The sequence below is a fragment of the Chenopodium album genome, chromosome 14, assembly GCF_948465745.1.
Source record: "Chenopodium album chromosome 14, dcCheAlbu1.1, whole genome shotgun sequence".
NCBI classification, from domain to species: Eukaryota; Viridiplantae; Streptophyta; class Magnoliopsida; order Caryophyllales; family Amaranthaceae; genus Chenopodium; species Chenopodium album.
Genome location: NC_137847.1, coordinates 36740304 through 36746303, shown reverse-complemented (window position 1 = coordinate 36746303; position 6000 = coordinate 36740304).

Sequence of the window (6000 nt, the reverse complement as noted above, 5' to 3'; positions counted from 1 at the left end):
ATGCTCGTAGTTACTCCAAATAATCTCGGGAAAATGCTCCAAATATGCAATTCCCTACAAAAACACTACCAAAACTACGAAAACACTAGAAAACACAAATTAGTAATAAAAGTGGCTCTAAAGAGCCAAAAACACTACTAATTATGACCAAGGGACGGGGGTAAACCACTATACAAAATAGACATATCAATTAGTGTTATCGAATGATGATTACCCATGAAATTTCTACTTAGGAGCACAGCCGAGTTATAGATTGATTGAATAATTTGAAGTTTGATTGAGGAAGTTTTTAGTTAGGATCTAATAATTGTTCTCGAGTTTTTCAATTTGTTGATTGTATCTATGATTTTATTCTTTTGCATAATTACTTGTTCGTCTTAGGATTCATCTAGAGTTTTGACACTCGAATGCCCTCCTTGCTGCCCCACCGTAGCCCGGGCTCCTCCTCGCTGCATGTTGCTATTGCTACCTTTGCTTTGTAATTGCTGCTGCTGAATGCTGCTCGTAGTTCAATTGTGAGGTTCACTCTCCCTTTCCTCCTGCATCTCTCTATTATCTCTAGAGTTATATTGTAATTGATTTTGTGAATTCTAAGTGTTGATTGTTTGAATGGTTGTGAGGGTGTGTAATGGACATCGATGTGTAGAGAAAAGTATATGGCAAATTATTTTTTTGGTCAATACTCATTATTTAGCATGATAAATTTAATTAGTTAATTTGAAGATGTTAAAATGAATAAATTTGAGGTTAAGGTTGTTGGTTTTTTTTTTAATTACTAATAGTTAGATAATAAAGTTTAGCTCTTTATGCTTGAAATTGATGAACATAACTAGAGACAGTTGCAATGATTGCAGTGATAAATTGACATTATTATGAGGTTAAAATTTTCTTTAAGTTGTAGTATTTGATGAGAATCATATTGCTTATCCCCTGAGCTACATAGTATGGAAGAAATAACTATCTATTTTAATTGTTGGTTTAGTTTGTTTAGTTCAATTAGTCTTCTTGTTTAGTTTGTTATTAGTTTTGATTGATCTGCTTTGCCTGCTCAACTGTTATTGAATTGTTTCTTCTTTGAATGCGCTAATATTAGTTGTTGTGGCTGAATTGAAAGAGTAGCTTGGTTGTTGTCTAATTGATGGGTAGTATATATGAGTGTGGGCTGGTGTGAAGCTGCTACTGAGTGTGCCATACCTTAGTAAAACTTTGTGGATTTATTGGTATGAATTGGTGGATTGATTGGTAGGATAATTGGATTTATTAGTATGAATCATATTGCTTATCCCCTGAGCTACAGAACTATTGCTACTTCTACTCTGCCTGGACGAGGTTGTTGCTGTAGGTGGTCTGGTAAGGGCGCCACTACTGCTACCCTGCCGAGGCTGCTGCTGCAGTTGACCTGGCAAGGTTACAACTATTGCTGCCCTGCAGAGGCTGCTGTTACAGCTGGCCTCAAAGGTTGCAGCTGCTGCTGCCTTGCCAAGGCTAATTTTGTAGCTCCATAAGCAAGGCTGCAAATACATTAAATCATTTGCCTATACTTAAAATTTTTATTCCAAATAATGGTTTTCTTTATTTATCTGATTTATGTTTTGTTTACTCTGATTTGTGTAGGTTCTTGTTCAAATTGTTAAGTTTTTACAATATAAAAAATGGAGGGTGATAATGGAGGATGGAAGGTATGGAGGGTGAAATGCAGGCATGTGCAAGGATGTGGAGTGTTCATTAAATTTTGTCAACGAAGCACAATTCTTGCTCATATCCGAAGCAAGTGTTATGGATCTCAACGATAGATTAAAATCAAGTATGTATCTGAACAATTCATTTTTATTCCATCCACCTATCTTCATGTGCTGAGCAAATCCTATTCTGTTTTTTATGGTAAGTGAATTGTTGTTTAGTATGTTATGTTGTAAGAACTGAGTCAAATGCACCTACATTAACATATTTTTGAACTCTGAAAGCAAATATCAAATTAAAGTGTCGAAGAAAAAAACTTCATTAGTCCCCTCCTCCACCCCCCCCTCCCCTTTTCCTCTATTAATCATGAAATATTCCTTACACTTCAACTACCCCATTAGTTATTGAAATTCCCAGCTATTGTACTTTGCTCAATAAAAATTAGTATAAGAGGATACCCTGTTACAGGTTCCTAAATGAGGCTTTTGCTCATTGTACACCTACTTGAATACATTTTGTTCTTGACTGTTGCTTCAGATCCTTCATAAGTTATTTCGTATCATCTCAGCCCACTTGTGCCAGCAATCAAGCTCTGTTTGGCTCAACTAAAATTAAAGAATTGAATTAACATAAATCTATTTATCTGGCCTTTTCTTGAATCTTTTTATTCCACATCCATATTCTCTATCATGACTTCCTAGTTTGTTATCAATATAGTAATCTTCTGCCAACAAAAATTATGAAATAAGTTTGCTACATCATTTAACTGATCATGGTTATTTCTGTAAATTTGCTATAGAAACATCCCAAGTTCTCCCAGCACCAATTTTTTATGCAAGCTTATGTTAGTCTTTGGGAGGATGCAATCGATGCCAGATGATTAACTTTGATCACCAATCAGAACATGTGCACAAAACAAGCGAACCTTTGGCAACTTTAGCATCATATAGGCGGGTGAACGTATGACATAGCTTCCTACTTGAATATGTACTAAATTCTCATGCTTTATCTTTTCAAATTTGAATGGTTAATTGAATTATTTGAAGCAGGAAAGAATATTCTTTGGAATACTGCTGCGAGTTGAGAAGTGCAGTCTGGAAAACAAGGAATTAAATTCATGGTTAGCAGTGGGTGAAGAAGTTTATCCAGATATGAGGTAGAGAAAATTTAACATATATCACCACAAAAATGGTCAGTTGCAAAGACTCGGGTTGCAGCAGTGATGCCCTAGTGTTGTAGCAGTAACAAACTCAATGGTCTGAGATTGGACTATGTGTGTTCCCTTTAAAAACTAAAAACATACCTTTTTTTTTACTCTCCAAAACCACCCATACTCTCATAGTTATAATTGTTTTAGGGTGATAATGTTGTTTTTCTGTTACTGCACAATTCCTTGTTGTGCTACTGTTTCTATGCAATTGTTCTGCTACTGTGCAGCTGCATATGGTACTCAGGTACTCTTTGTGTGAACCTTGTTTTTTTTTTAATTTTATATTTTTGGATGAAAATTGTAATATTACAGCTTTTTTGTATGAAAATATGTAAGTTTATATATATGTTAGTGTTTATATATCAATTTAAGTGAAAAAAATGCAAAAAAAAAAATTATTTTTTGGCCATTAAGGGCACCGGTTCTGAACAGGAACTGGTGCCAATAACCCCTTATGCGCACCGGTTAACCGGTGCCAAATCCTTTTAATACCTAAAAAAACTTGGTAAAGGTTTTTTGGCACCGGTGCCAAAGTTAATAATTGCCACCGATTTTGAATCGGTGCGATTTTTTTAGTTTTTTGGCATCCCTCAAATAAACACCGGTTCAAAACTAGTGCTATAGGGGGGTTTTGAACTGGTGCTCTTTTATATTTTTCTACTAGTGCTTCCTAGAGGAATGAGCATAACATCAGCAACATAATCATGTCCTCCAATAGACCAAGTGAACTGTCAACAGATAGAATGACATAACAGTTGATTACCATCGGCAATCATGACAGCTTGACCCTCTATTGGTTCACTCTTACACCCAAGCTTACTAGCCAAGTGAATATCCAAGAAATTGTGTGTACTACCTGGATCAATCAAAGTATGCATGGGAGTCCCACCCACCATGGCTTTAATCCTCATGGTATGAAAACTTTGACCACCAGCTAAAGCACTAAAAGAGATACAAGAATCAATCTCCTGCTCCACCTCATGTTCATCTAAATGCACTACAGCAGCATCCATCTCATCCAAACCAGGAATCTCAACAGTAAACAACTAAGGTTCCTTAAATTGGCACTTGTGATTTCTATCATATGGAGCATCACAATAGTAACACAAACCCTTGGCTATCTTCTCAGCTCTAATATCAGCAAGGACATACTTTGGCTTCTCGTAAGGTTTAGAGTTGGGTTTGGAAAAAGATAAGGGTGGGGTTGGAGGTGTGGGCAGTAAGGGTGGTTGTTTGGAAGTGTGGCTGGGATTTTGGTAAGGTTTCTGGTATGTTTTGTTTGATTTGTATGTTTTTTGTGAGTTGGCTAGGATTGACTCATCTTGCAGCCCGGCATATCCAACAGTTGTTGCAATAGTCTAGGGTCTGAGACCAGGTTTAAGGCCTCCAATGAAGCTTTCCAGCAAGTATTTTTCAGGAAAACACAGATTATTTTGCAGCATAATAGATCTTAGATTTTCAAATTCATCAACAAATGATTCAATGCTATCAGTTTGTTGCAGTTTGTTAAATTCTTCTACCACAATTAACCCTCTCTCATCCTCAAAATGAGCATTAACATCAATGACAAAATCACTCCAGCTTTCAGCCTTACCAGACATATTCAGAGAAGCTAGATCAACCTTTTCATCCTTAGGAATTTTACACCGAACAAAATATTAACAGCATTTTTATCCAAATCCTAGGATTACTACCATTGAATTTTGAAAACTCAAGTTTAGGAATATACCCCAATTTAACCTGAATGATACGATCATCAGGTTTGGATTATGCTATTTGATCCTTCATTAGCTGCATCGTTCCTAAGAGGTCCTCAATTCTTTGAGCAGAATCAGCAGTCTGAGCTTCCAGCTTCCTCTCCAATGCTGCAAGCTTAGCTTCCACTCTGTTGACTCGAGTAGTGAAAGTAGGTGCCAGAATGTGAGGACACAGAGAGGTACAGCGGCGGCTCTGATACCACTAATAAGATACAAACCTTATACTATTGACTGAGCTAAGAATTTAACTCTAGAATTTCCAGACGAAGGTGATAGAAGGAGAAGAAGAACAGATAGAGAGGATAACAGAATAAAGAGAGAAAGAGAAGAGAGAGAAGAAGGTTAGAGAGAGAAGTTGTAATTCATTGCATAACCCACAATTACAACCAAATGTGCATTAATAAAGCATGTTTACTTAACAGAAAGATTCCCTAATCCAGCAGTAATAAACTAAGCACAAAAAGACAAAAATGAAATAACAAATTATCTAACAAACATTCCCGCCAGATCTCGAGTATGAATTCTATCCTGTATCAAATTCATCATCCGCTGATTTGGGTAGTTTTTGTTAATTATAAATTCATCACCCGCTAACTTTTTTTTAAAAATAAACCAATTCATTAATAAAAAGTCATCCGGCATCACCCGCTAACTTAATTATTCTTTGTTAACCCTTTATTCAACAATTAAAAAATAAATTAAACTTAGGGCCTGTTCACATTTACTAAACTAAGCTGAACTAAACTGAACTGATTTGAGCTGAACTGAACTGAGCTGAAATGAATATTTTATGAGAGAAGGAAATTAAGAGCTGAGTTGATTGGAGCTGATCTGAACTGAAATTAAGCTGAAGTAAACCGGCCCGTAGTTAGAATTTATGTCCCTAAACTTATCAAACTTATTAACTTTAGAATTAGTGAATATTAGGCAAAGACATCAGAACCTTAGGCCATGTTTAGTTCACCTTATTTTTACTTATTTCAGAAAAAATAAATTCAGATCAGATCAGATAAGTTTAGATCAGATCATCGTTTTATGTGTAATTTTTTATCGCTAAATATCTATAATTTCGCAATGAAAAAAATTATGAAAATTACATATTAATAAAATACACATTATTACGAATCTAACAAGATCCCACTTGATACCACTTGATATATTTTTACCTTACAGATTATCGTACACTTAGGCCTTGTTTAGTTCACCTTATTTTTACTTATTTTATAAAAAATAAGTTCAGATCAGAAAAAATAAATTCAGATTAGATCATCGTTTTATGTGCAATTTTTTATCGCTAAATGTCTTTAATTTCATAATGAAAAAAATTATGAAAATTACATATTAATAAAATAC